A 13935-nucleotide genomic window follows, 5' to 3' on the forward strand; every position below is an offset into this window, starting at 1 on the left:
GGCCACCAGAAGAGCAACATTTTTACCATCAAAAACGGCTTAAACCTATGAAAAAATCATAGAGGTTTGAGGAAGGGCTATAATGTGTATATTTACACTTCATCACTGCTGCAGCAATCAGTTGTTCACACTTCCTCCAGTGCAGAAGTCTGTAGCAACTCACTGTGGCGGGTTCCAAAACACTCCTTATTGGACCGTGTGACAATATGGATCAAGTTGCGTTGACCCACTTTGTGTAACTGATGCAGAAGTGAGGCTATGTAAATTTCTACGATATAGCATTAGCTTTAACCCCTCTGAAACGTTTTAGATTCGATTGTTTTACATTGGTGGGTTGCACAGTGATGTAATTAGCACTGTCACCTCCAAGCAAGAGGGTTCCTGGTTTGAATTCCAGCTGGGGCCTTTCGGTGTGGAGTTTGCATGTTCTCCCCATGCATGTATGGGTTCTCCCACTATCTAAAAACATATATGTTTGGCCAATTAGTGATTCTAAATTGACCCTAGGAGTGAATGTGAGCGTGCATGGTTGTTTGTCTCTTTGTGGCCCTGTGATGAACTCGTGACCTGTCCAGGGTGTACCCTGCCTCATGCCCAATGGCAGCTGGGATAGACTCCACACCCCTCTGTGGGCCTGAATTAGATTAAGCAGGTATAGAAAATGGATGGATGGATGGTTTAGACTGCAAAAATTGAGCTATTCTGGCAGTTATTTTCAGTAGCTTTTAGCTTTAGCTCTCCCATTGGGAAAGCCTCTGATTCTCCAAACACTGAACAGCTATCAGCACATGAGTACTTCACACAACCTCCCTAAGATAATTCCCTTTCAGCTAACTGCCATCAGATCAGTAACATGATGATGAAGAGTAGTCTAGAGAGTGTTTCAGAAGCAGCGACAGCGAGTAGCTCAACACTGAAGGATTATGTCGGCAATAATGTTAAGAATGATGTAACTTTGCAAAGGACTGGAGGATTTATTTATTAGCAGTGTACAATATTATCAAAAGTTTCAGAAAATCTTGCTAATTATTTCAGAATACAGTCAACAACCTTAAATCTAAACGGCAGTTATCTTTCAGGTGGCTCTGCATTGAAAATGTGTTTATATAGTGGGAATGACTACATGGGCATGGGAATGACAGAAGCTGTTAAAATAAGCTGTGATGCCACACAGTGGTAAACAGGGCCCTCTCTTCAGTCCTGAAATCTTCGCTGCCATCAAAAGCTTTCTTTGGGCCGCTCCGACTTCCTCATCCCGTTCAAAAACATGCATGTTAGTTTTGGATTTGGGAGACGGGACTGACTGAAGGTATGAGTGCAAGCATGGATGGTTGTTTGTCCTGTTTGCGTTTGTGTTGGCCCTGTGGGAGCCCAGAGTTGATTCTGGCTCTCTTGTCACATGATAGCTTGAATATACTTCAGAGACGGATGCATATATGTTGGAAACAATAACATTTCAGAGTTCCGATATTTGATATTGGCTTTTGTTTACGTCAAACCAAAGAGTTCGAATTGATGTGAAATAACTGAATAATTAAAAAAATATATATAACTTCCCCTCAAGACGAAGTAGATTCTTGAAAACATTTGCAATGAATGATGGAATGAATGAGTTCCTTTGTGTTATGAGCGCATGATTTCTGCTGACCAAATTTAATTAAAAGTGGATAAAATATCAATGGAAGGAGTCAGATGATACGAGCTGAAGCGCACCTGCGAAATTGTAGGGTTGAGGTTCTTCACACACAAGTCTATGAATTTTGCATCCTCTTTGTCCCTCTAATGTTATGAATCATTCAGTTGCGCCTAATTAAATATGCAAGAGACACCTTTGAATACAAATATAAAGAACTGAGGAGGCTGCTGGCAAGATGGAATTTTTCTGAAGTGGGTGGACATTATGTCATGTATAATGCATTCTGTATTCTACCTCTGAAGTTCATTAACATTACGGTCTGAATATGCTGAAGACCTTTACGGAACAAAACAGTGTTTGTGGAAGAGGATTAGTTTCAACAGTTACTTTAGTCGTCATGACATTTTACATCAAAGAGGGAAAATATTCAAAGGCCAACAGGCAGCAGAAAGTTGTAGTATTATTTGTTTCCACAAGGTGACAGTACGAGCTATATGTTGGGAAGTGAAGTATTTCACTGATGCTTTACAAGACTGCAGCAAACGTAAGCATATTAAAACATTCTTTTGAAGATTACACCTCTTCAAATGGCTGCAAATATAGCAAATTTAATGTAAAAACTGAAAGAAATAACTTATTTGCAGGAGAATCTGTACTTCAAAAAAGTACTTCAATACAAAGTACTTTACCAAGATGGAAAAAAAAGGATATATATATGTATATATGTGTATATATCTGTGTGATATGATAGTGGAGAGCACGGTTAACTGTGCAGACGTTAGCACAAGATTGATCAAACCATTCATTGACATCTCATGTCTTAGATGGAAGCATTGTTATCCAGGAAGAGTAACTCCATCATATGGTAACGGTGATCAATCAGAACAACTTCCTATTTATTTAGTGAGACAAGTGAGCTCAAAACATGCCAATGAAACGCCCTCATCATAACAGAGCCACTGCAAGGTTTACGATACTTTGTTCAACCTAAATGGACTGTCACATGGTTAAATAAACACCACTTTATCAAATATGATCAAATATGTATTTATCAAACAGATTTTTTTTAAGTATGAACAATTGGACTGTATAGTTTACAGTCTAGTATGAATAAACCTGATGGGTGAAAAGGCAAAAAGCATTTTATTGTAGCACTTGATTTTGAACCAATGGTTTCAATTTCAAACATGCAGGGTTTACCGAGCTGGTAACATAGCAGTTAGCAATCATTTTCAAACAGTTTGGACTCCATAATTCAATAGGGAAACAGATTATTTGCAAGTAGAATTGGTCAGAACAGTAGCCAAGCCTCAAAGCAAGTTCGTCTCATAATCAGACAGTGCTATATCACAAAAAAAACTGAACCAGTGTAGCTTGTTTGGAAGTGTTGCCAGGAAAAAGCTTTCTCTCTCAAAAGAAAAATCATACCAGCACTGCTTAGATTTGCAGAGCTGAATCTAAACAAACTCTAAGGTTTCTCAAACAATGTCCTTTGGACAAAGAGACATTTTGCAGTACTGTACAATACCATATTTGGCAAAAAACAAACTGTCAAGCAGATTGGTGAAGAGGTGATGATATGAGCTTGTTATGTAGCCACAGGACCTGGGAACCCTGCAGTCTCAAAGTTGACCATGGACTCGTCCTACCAAAGTATTCTAGAGCCAAATATTGAACCCATCTGTTGGACATCTAAGAGGTTTGGCTCAAAATGGGTCATGCAATAGGACAAAAATCCCAAAGACAGTGGTACATCTACAGCAGAAGGGATGAAAAAGAAGAGAATAAAGTTTGAAATGGCCCAGTCAAACTCTGGACCTCATCTAGATTTAGATTCTCTGACAGGACTTTCAAAGAGCTGTGGGCGCACAAAAAAGGAACAAAAACACATACCACAATAATCTGACAACATCATACGGAGGGAATTTACTTCGATTTATTTCAACTAAAGGTCTACCAGATATTGAATCATCAGATGTACTTAGTTTTTCTTATTCTCATGCTGCCTCTGCATTTTGGTTAAATAAAAAATGACAAGGTGTAAAATGCCCCGTGTTATTCAGTTGTGGTTGCACAGTATTTACCCTATCTTAAGATCTGGTAAGGACCAGAAGATTGTTTTTCATTATAACCTGATACTTAAAACCTTAGAATTGAAAGAGGGTGTTAACATCAGTATTAGTACACGAGTGACTGCACTTGGTTAAAAATAACAGACACAGTTTTCATTGTTTGACATTTGATTTTTAAAATCACCTCAAAGCAGCTAGTGCTGCCCGTTTTTGCTGTGTCTCTGGTAAATAACTATGAAGTGTTCATACTGATCATCAGTTGATCTAAAAATGAAACATGACTCATCTGTTCTCTGAATGTAAACGTATAAGAATGGGTGTGTATAGTAACAGGATTGAAGCGTTTGCTTTGTGCTAATGATGGTAAGTGGACTCAGTTGCCACGTGGAAACATCAAATGTCTTCTTTAAAATCCTTTTTCGTTGGTTGTTTGGATCTGAATGTTTTTTTCCCCCACACACATAATTCAGGTCTATTTGTGAGGGTATTGGGTTCCTACGTATTGGTGTGGAGTTTTGTGTACTTTTGTATGACCTCTCTTTTGTGTTTTTTGCTTTACTTCTGTTCTGCAGTTATTTTTGAGTTCTTAGCTGTTGTGCCCAAAAATGTCCCCAAAAGAAAAAGTGGGATCAGCAAACAGTGACTTGCGTTTGTGTTTATGTGCCAGTCTGTGTTTTTTGGCACCGAGCAGGGCGTCTCAGTGTGTGGTCTGCTACCTCTGCTTGTTTCTTGGCAAAAGTTCTACAGCACAATATGTGTGCACGGGGGGGGGATGTGTTATGATGTGCCTGGTTTTAGTCCTGGCATCTTGCTGGAGGCAGATTATATTGGAAGTCATTTTAGAATCTGTCCTTGATTTTATGGCTTCCAGTGCAAATAAACTATGCTGAGGAATCAATTCTCTACTCCTTTTTCTCCAGAATCCTCACTCCATTATCCTAGATTTTTGTTAAATCACAAAGAGTAATAAAAACTGACAACAACATGGTGCTGTTACTGATGTTCTTAAGTTTATCTTGCATATTATTTTGTGTGGTTTGTTATGTTCTATCAAGTAATAGGTTCATGTTATGAGTCATCAGTCTCCTACGCAGTAATGAAACTTGGAAAGTTTCATACAATGATCACTAAAGATACAGAGCATTAGACAACCAATATTAAATATAGAATGACTATATGCAATAATCTTGTGAATAAATTGTTGTGCAAGTGAGAAAAAAATTTAAATTATTTTCTTTGGGGAAAAAAAAAAAAAAAAAAAAAAAAAAAAAAAAAGGAAAAAGTAACCATGGAGCTTTGTGTGATGGACTGAGACCACAAAATGACTCATAGAAATGATGCAGACATCAGGACAAACGTAAGAATAAAAGTGGGGTTTATCTAACAAAGCAGAGGTTATAAATGGGAAAATGAAAAAAATAATAAATTCAGCTTGTTTATATAGGTCCAGTTTGCATTAAAGGAACCATACAAAGAAATTAAAAAAAAAAAAAAAAAAAAAAAAAAAAAAAAAAGTCAATTCCAGTCCAATTCATTCCAACTCACTGCTGTCCAATCCAGTACGATAGCATTCTTGAAATAGCAATTAATGGATTCAGTCCCATATTCTGGGCAAGCATGGAGCAAAGAGTGACAGTCCTAACTTCAAGCTTCATCACGAAGGTGTCACGGCCGGGTAACCAGCCGTCTGAAAATACTCAAGAGCAGAAAGTGAGTCAAGGTAAAATAAATGTATTTGGACACGAAGTGAGTGGAGCGTCCAAGGCTGAATCCAGGTTGGGCAGGAACTCGGGTGGAGGGAGAAGGTTAGGAGACATTTCCAGCATAGGAAATGATCCAAATTAGTTGGCTTGTCCTTACTTTAGTCCAGAGGGAATCCAAGCTGGAGGGAAGAGTGCAGGCTGTGTTGCTTGGTTCTGAGTCAGCAGCGGGCTGAGCAGGCGGGTAGGTGAGGTGGAGAGGGAGTCCAACCATGAATGTCGAAACAGGCACAGGGAAACCAGAACACGGAGACAGGATGAGGGAGGCGAGCACTACGAGAGACAGGTAAATGTGAGACTTTAGCAAGAAATAACTCTCAATGGCACCACTGGAGTTGGCCTAATTACCACAATGAATGTGAGACAATCTGGCAAAGACTGGTTGCTCCTTCAGCTCCTATAAGGGTGTCTTGATGAAGGCAGATGAGGAGCAGGTGTGATGGCAGGAGCAAGACTCTGTCCAAGGCTCCCAGGAAACCTGCTCAGCCCCACCCTGGACCGGTCACCAGACCGTCACAGGGCCACACAGAGAAACAGCCATGCGTGCTCGTGGAACCTTGTTGCTGTGAGGTGAAGGTGCTAACCACCACACCACGTGAAAGCATTGTCCTTTTAATAAATAATCAAGTAATTGTATGCAAATACACATGCATGTGTTCGAGCCTGATTTCCTTTTTGATTTCCCCCTTCTTTATCCTTCCTTAGAGGGTGAGGAAGCTCTCTCAAATAATCATGTCCTTTTACAAGTGCACCACTAGTTATCAAATATGGCAATAACAACAACTGCAAAGAAGAAATGCAAATGTAATTAATATAAAGTTGATTCACTCGTTGAAAAAACAGACACAAGAACATTTCTTTTGTTTTATTTGATTGTCTCAGTTCGGGGATTGAGAACAGAACTAGAACTAATCAATGGCAAAAAGTAACAGGGCATATCAACTCTGTAAGTTCAGAGCAACAGACCATCCGGCATCACCAATATCCTTTGTATACATGTTCACTATATGCAACTGCAGGTATAACACCCATGTTAACCAAGAAAATTGATAACAAGGCGTCACGTGTTCTTTTGGAGCTTTTCTTTTAACGTGACCCTCAACCCCTTTGCTCTTATGCCTGCTCATTTACGGCCTCTTTCCTGGAATTAAAGTTTTGGAATTTGGGACCGTTACTGATACCCTGCGTTTGTATCATCAGAAACATCAGAGTCGGTGTGATACACTCACCGAGCCCTTCATTTTCTAACCTCTAATGTAATCCACTAAAACCTCTCTACCATAAATTCTCCTTCATGATGTTTCCGCGTATTTTGTTTCTGAGATATTTTTCAGAGGGCAGCAGGTATGTTCGTGGGATGGAGTGGACTTCAAGGTAGACATAAAGTAGAATCATTGCCTTCTTGACAACTCATAACAAAACCTGAAAAAGCAGAATCTAGATAAAAGCTAAATTTACGGCAGAGATGGCATTGGGCTGCACATTAAGCTGGATTACTCATTTGGCTCATGCATGAGGCAAGCAATTTCATTCAAGTAAATGACAGACTGTATATGTGCTGTCACCCAGCTTGTGGGATTTGTGTTTTGAAGCCTTGAGTGTCTTTTCGTTTTCTGCCATTTAGAAGTTAAAAGTATGAGCGAGGTTTGGACCTGGCCGAGAACCGAATGCACGGCCAATTACTTGACACAGTCCTCCGGCTGTAATAACGGGCCACTTTTAAGTCTGTGATGTTTGTTCATGCAGGCAGATATGGCCAATGATTATGTTTAGAGAATACGCAACATCTTGAGAGAGCAACTGCACGCGAAGGGTTAAAATGGCGTCCATGACGGTTCGGTAGCTCTAACCATGAGGTTGTTTTCTAAAACCAACCAGAAAGTGACAAATGTTTTTTTTTTTTTTTTACATGTAACCAAGGCAACCAGCAGAACCAGGTGTTCTTGAGATTGATGATCAAATTGTAAAAAGAATGCATTTTAGACCTAACCATGATCTCTTTCTAACCCCAACTAAGTAATGTAATTGCCCAAATCCAACAAGGAAGTGGCAAAAAATAAGCAATAAAGGAGCAAAGAGGACAATGCAGTGACATATTTCAGCAGGATAACCAGTTATTCTGATAGCAGTGTATCAAAGCATGTCTGTGTGAGTCTCTAAGCCAACAAGGACAAGTGACTCAGTAGGAGGCAAGGAGCCCACACATCATGCCACCCCCAGCACAATCAAGACTCAGCTTGAAAAAAAATGTAGATACATAAACATAAAATAGGACAACAGCTGCTGCTTTGTCACCCTTGGCACTAACCCTAAGATATCTGAGAGGATAGTTTGCAGCAAACATGTCAGATGTACAGAAAATAAATGCCAGATTTGGATTCATCATAGTTTGCCTTATAATTTATATGCATTATATGTTATATTCCCTTTATGTGACCTAATTTACACTGTAACAATGTATTTGTCAGATAAAAGACAAGAATGATAGATAATGTTTTGCACATTATTTTGTGTTCAAATTCTTCAAGGTTTTCCGCCATTCTCTGTGGTCAGAAGTTGGATGGCAGCAGGGAGACTCACACTTTGACTTTGGGGGTCTTTTCTGTGTTGCCATCTTGACAAGACAGTAGCCAAGGTTGTAGAAATGGTAATAGTGAAGAATGTAGCAAGACAACAGATGTTGCTTGGTCACCTTAGCCCTGGCTCTTGGCTCTCTGAAGTGATGTCCTTTGTATGCACACATCAGAGCCAAGGAGACCTGCCTGAAAGAAAATAAAAAGGGTCTCTTTCTTCTCTCTGCTGCTGGAGGAGGGGTGTATGGAGGGATGGTGTTGTTGTTCTCAGAAATCTGTGATTGGAAATAACTGAGCAAGGTTTTAACCTTGACTTAGGCTAGTCTGTGGGGTTCCTTATGATTCAAAGAAAAACATGTTTCGCATTTAGGAACTGAATGGTGGGACAGTGTTAGATGAAGAAATAGGGAGTATGTGTAGAAGGTGGATTTTGTAGCTTTGGTATTTAAAAACTATCACTACAAGGGGCAGAGTTTGAGCAGATGTGGTGTATGCTTCGATTCCCATTAAACATTAAATTAACCCATTTGCAAGTCCTTATTTTCTTTTTTTTTCAAAAGAATAGTGAAAAATATTCACCTTCATAGTCTCTGATGACTATTGAAAACGCCTGGCTCCTTTCATTTTAAGGGAAAGAACATTTAGAAAAATTCCTGACAAACAACTAACTATAAGAATTCACACATTATTTTACATATATACAGTTTACATTTTACAATTAAAATGTTTACAGTTTACTTGTTTTGAGCACAAACATGGTAGCAGACATATCAACACTGTAGCCCTTTTTCACTTACAGTATGGGTTCTGCCTCATTGACAGAAAAATCTGTACCTGTTAATTAGCTGTTGTTCCTTCTTCAGTAATTCATACATACCAAACAGAGGGATGCTCAGCGCCCCATTGAGACAGTGAACCAACATCATGGAATCAGCAGAGAAACATTGTAGCTACAACCTAAGCTGAATCCAAAACGTTAACGATACAAGCTTTGCCACTCAGGAAAAAAAGTTACAAGTTCTGCATCAGATTTCAGTCCTTTCCAAAAAAGATGTTTCCAGTGAAGAAAAGCAACACGAATATCGACTTTTATTTAAGCTCTTTTTTTAACCCTTCCTTGTCTTTGCTGCAGAAGGCGGTTGCTTGTTGAGGGGATGATGATGAAGATATGTTCCTTCTCCAAGAGCTTCCACTATTGCTGTAATTACTGTGCTTTTCCCTATTACCCATCTTTATTGTCTGTTAACTGGCAGTTTGTTACAGCCACTCCCTTTTCTTCTGTTGGCTCCAGGGCAGACTAGACACTGTTGTGATGTTCCATCTACGACCGCAAAGTGAACATCCGATCCACCTGTACAGGTTCCTAGTTTCATATCTGAGCTGCGTAGTGCATATGCAGTTTTTGTATAATGTCATAGCTATTACTCTTTTCTAATTTTGGAGTAGCTTTTATAGATAGCTGGTTGAACTTCTGATGTTACTAAACTATTTTTTTTTAACAAGAGCACTCTTGAATAATTGTTAAAGGTGGGGAATGAGATGTTTTCTGGAGCATTTTTTATCATGTTGTCTGAAAACCTCCCCACGACCCCATTGCACCCACTAAAATAGAATGTTTGGGAAAAAAATGTTTTATATTTTAGTCCATTGTAGAGGGTGTAGCAAGAGGAAATGTCTGACCAATAGAAGTAATGATGAGAGTTACTTCTATTGGATTCTGACATGCCAATCAACCGTCAGCCCCCCTAACCCCTCCCCCTGCGCGTTCACAGACTCGTGATTCGTTCATGTGTTTTGAAGGCGTGGTTTTGAGTGGTAAGAAGGGAGAGGCAAAGTTGTGTATTTTCAAAAATATAGCTTGCAGGAACCGTTTTTTCCAAGATCTCATACCCCACCTTTAAAGGGGAACTCCGGGGCATTTGAAGCGCATTTCCATTGCTAGAGGTTGTCAAATACTGATAGTAGGACACAGAGAGGTGCAAATCTGCGCTCCCTGTGTGGAGATCGCGCTGTTCGCACACCCTGTCATGCGAGGCTAATACGTGGTGGCTAAGGGGCAAGCGCTAACCCTTCCACGTAAAACAACAACTTGCACACTGCAGAAACGTCACACCACTTTATAAACCATCCGACAATAAAGTCACAAGCCTTACCATCAAAACCATATGCATGGTTCTCACATTACTGGCATGGGGACGTTACAAAACAACTTTATAAACAGCATGTCACTTACCTCTTGTTGGTAGGCTCGCGCATGTGAAAGCCCAAAAGAGTCAATGGACGATAATCCCATATACAAAACAATTATCTTCTCTAGAAAAACTGCGTTCAAGTATTTAAAACATTAAAACAATATTACTGGGCATGTATTGTTGTAATGTTTTAAATACTTGAACGCAGTTTTTCTAGAGAAGATGGTGTGGTTTCTGCAGTGTGCAAGTTGTTGTTTTACGTGGAAGGTTTAGCTCTTGCCCCTTAGCCACCACGTATTAGCCTCGCATGACAGGGTATGCGAACAGCGCGATCTCCACACAGGGAGCGCAGATTTGCACCTCTCTGTGTCCTACTATCAGTATTTGACAACCTCTAGCAATGGAAATGCGCTTCAAATGCCCCGGAGTTCCCCTTTAACATCAGACATCAGTCCAATAAAAACCCTATGGGCACAAACAAGCCTGCAGTCGCTTATGTTATTCCAGTATCTTATTAGTATATATAATGCAACTGCAAGACAAAATCCTCAGTGACTTGGGTTGTAATTTTGGAGCATTATGCATTCTGGAGCTGTTTCACCAATATCTCACCCAGCACAAGCACAACATCACTGTACTGTCTGTAAAAATGGAATGGAGACTGAATCAGTCCCTGCCGTCTCCAAAATAGACAATATATGAGGGGGAATATTTTTACCACAGAGTTTGGGTTTGGGCTAGGATCAGCAATAGCATGAGGTGATGAGGTGAATTTATATCTAGAGTGCTGCAAAGAGGTGGTTTTTATTTTGTTGAAGAGTTTGGGGCAGAGTCTGTACTTTGAAACAAACTGCAAATGTCACAATATGGAATACTTTTATTGAAATAAACCAAATTTGCATGGTGATTTTTGATGAGAGTTTTTTTCCAGCAAAAGCCATACAGTCTATTGAGAAATATGAATTGCATTCTTGTTTGAGAGTGGCAGGATGCTCCAATCAGGCTTCACATTGCCCTTGTATGCAAAATGAACTCACAGGAAGCATCATAAAGTTACCAGTCGCTGCCTTCTGTTGGACAGAGTGGCATCAACCGTCTTCCCTAACTTACTGTCAGGAAATTGTTAGGGATATTTTTTCACAACATATTCACTCCTTTGACATCTGAGCAACATACTGAATTATACTTAAAGGACTCATATTATATAGCCTTTTTCTCGTGTTAACATGTCTGTGGCATGTTTTGGCTTAATTAACACAAAGAGCACCACGTCTCTCTTCCTATCTTTACACCTCTGCTCAGCTAGATTTTGAGGATAAAATGAGCCACTTGACTGCATTTCACCCCTCTCTTTATGGATGTGCCACATTTGAGAGCTGTCCAACAGCTTTGAGACACTGTGAAAACATACATTTGGACACAAATTGCACTCAATAACCCTTGAAAAACTGTTCACTCAAAAGTTAACATTAATTAATTAACATCATCTGTCTGTGTCATCTATAATCCTGTAAAGATGTTCCTCTTTGAACAGCAACACCCTTTGTTTCATTTTATTTTTTATCTATATTCTAGAATGCACCATTTATTAGTCCTGAGTGATAATAAATCTAGTGGTAACTCTTGGCCTTCAGTGTTTGTGGAACTGATGAAAATTGAAACCGTGTGGGTGTGCATGCTCTTCATATTCATTCTGCCTTACCACAGACAGCCTGCCTTAGAGGAGAGATGACAGGGTTTCCATTTGCCTGCATCAACCGTGCAATCAAATGTTACAGCCCCAGCAATCAGTGGAGTAATTTTCCAACCTCTCTCCCGTGCATACAACTGCAAATTTGACAAGAATAGTTTCGACAACAGTTGCAGCAATCACGTATTTCCACTTAAACATACTGGCTGCGAGGTGGGATCTGGAATTTGATATTCAGAGGTTGTCCTATTTTCATTGTAGAGTGAATCATAGCACATCCATACAATTCTGTTGAGCCCTCTGCTTAACAAGGGAAAAATGGATTGGACGCATGTAGCTGCTCATTTCCCTCACCACTCAGTACAATGCACCACTGCAACATTTACTATGCAATCCTTCTGGTCAGCCATGTTGTGAGAGGTGTACGATGGTATGACAGCAGTTCCTACAAGGTGTCCTATCACTGGCACTGGAAATAATATGAAGCACATATTTGCTACATTAATATAGGTTTTTCCTTTCGACGTTTCTCTCAAAGTTGACTAAGCTGTGGTTCCCCTTCTTCGAACTGTAATAATTCAAACGTAACAAAACATAAGGAGAAAGGCACGGCTTGGATGAAATGCTTACAAGTCAAAGATACTGTATGCAACATATGACCATGTCACAGGCTGACATGGATAAGCATTTGCTGGTACTGTGGAGCCTATAATTTGACTCAATAATTCTGCATCTTACTCTCACAGTTTGATATCTCAGTCAAGCAGGTGTCCAGGTTGATTTAGAGAAGTTGAAAAGATTTCAAGAGCTGCTCTCATTCCAAATCACCGAAGGGAATACATGGCTCTCAGAATACTAATTGCTAAAATGATCAAAAGATTTCTATGCACCCTTTTTGTGAGCTAGATTTAATTTAGTTTGTTTGTTAGATGGCCATTTGGGTTTTAACATTCATTTCCAATTCATTTAAGACAGACTGAATCTGGTTTCTGCTATTAGTTGAGAGGTGATAATGAATTCAGCCAAAGCTGCATCGATCGAGATTTTTGAGACCAACTCAAATGTCAGAGCAGATGCATAAAAAAATGAACACAAAATGGCCTCTTTCAAGCTCCCAAACTATTCTTTAGAGTAAAATGTAATTTCATGTTTCTCAAAGGTAAGCAAATGAGATCACATGTGCAGGAGTGACGGGGAGTGGTGGTTTACAGGAATAGTATGTTGAATATTAATGCTTACTGTGTGTAAATGTTGATCTTGAAATCATCATTTTGAAGTCAAAGATTGAAGTCAAAGACAAAAAGATTTCTTATTTTGTTCACTGTCTTTTTGAAAAGTTACTGACTAGATAAACTGTATTTCCTGTGGCTTTTTCTTCACATTTTTCTAGTATGTGATAAAAAAAACTATGAGCTTCCAGTTTTTATTAAAACATGACACTGCACTTAGTCACGGAAACAAGTAATAAATCAGAGAAATGAAAATGCGATTTATCGGTTGTTCCAAAGAGGATACTTGACAAATATGTCCACACAGATACATAATCTTGTGTAAAGGTGCTGTTTCAGTGAGTTTTATGAGTCAGTTTTCTGCTGACGAAACATGCATAGATGTGCGCTAGTGTGTGTGAGATGAAACTTAAACCGATTACTCCAATTTTTCTGCATCTGATGTTAGAAGTTGGTAGTAAGAATCCAGAGTCATGTTATGTTTGACTTACGTGCATTCAAAATAAGGAATTGAAAAAGAACATGGTTCCCACCAGGCTTATTTATATAAGGCCTACTTCGCCAGCCTTCTCTCTGGGAAAATACTTTAAAAATGCAAACGTGGGACTTGACAAACCTTACCTTAGTTAATGTTGCTAAAATGCACCGGAATTAGACTGCCACTGAAATTCAACATTGTGAGGGAAGACCTGCAGCAGCACCTTGGGTTTTCACAGGAATCAATTTTTCATCAATATGTAGGAAAAATTGTCTTCTCTGTTACATCCTCTAATTCAAATGTAT

Source organism: Odontesthes bonariensis, chromosome 3 (genome assembly GCF_027942865.1).
Source record: "Odontesthes bonariensis isolate fOdoBon6 chromosome 3, fOdoBon6.hap1, whole genome shotgun sequence".
Classification (NCBI taxonomy): Eukaryota; Metazoa; Chordata; class Actinopteri; order Atheriniformes; family Atherinopsidae; genus Odontesthes; species Odontesthes bonariensis.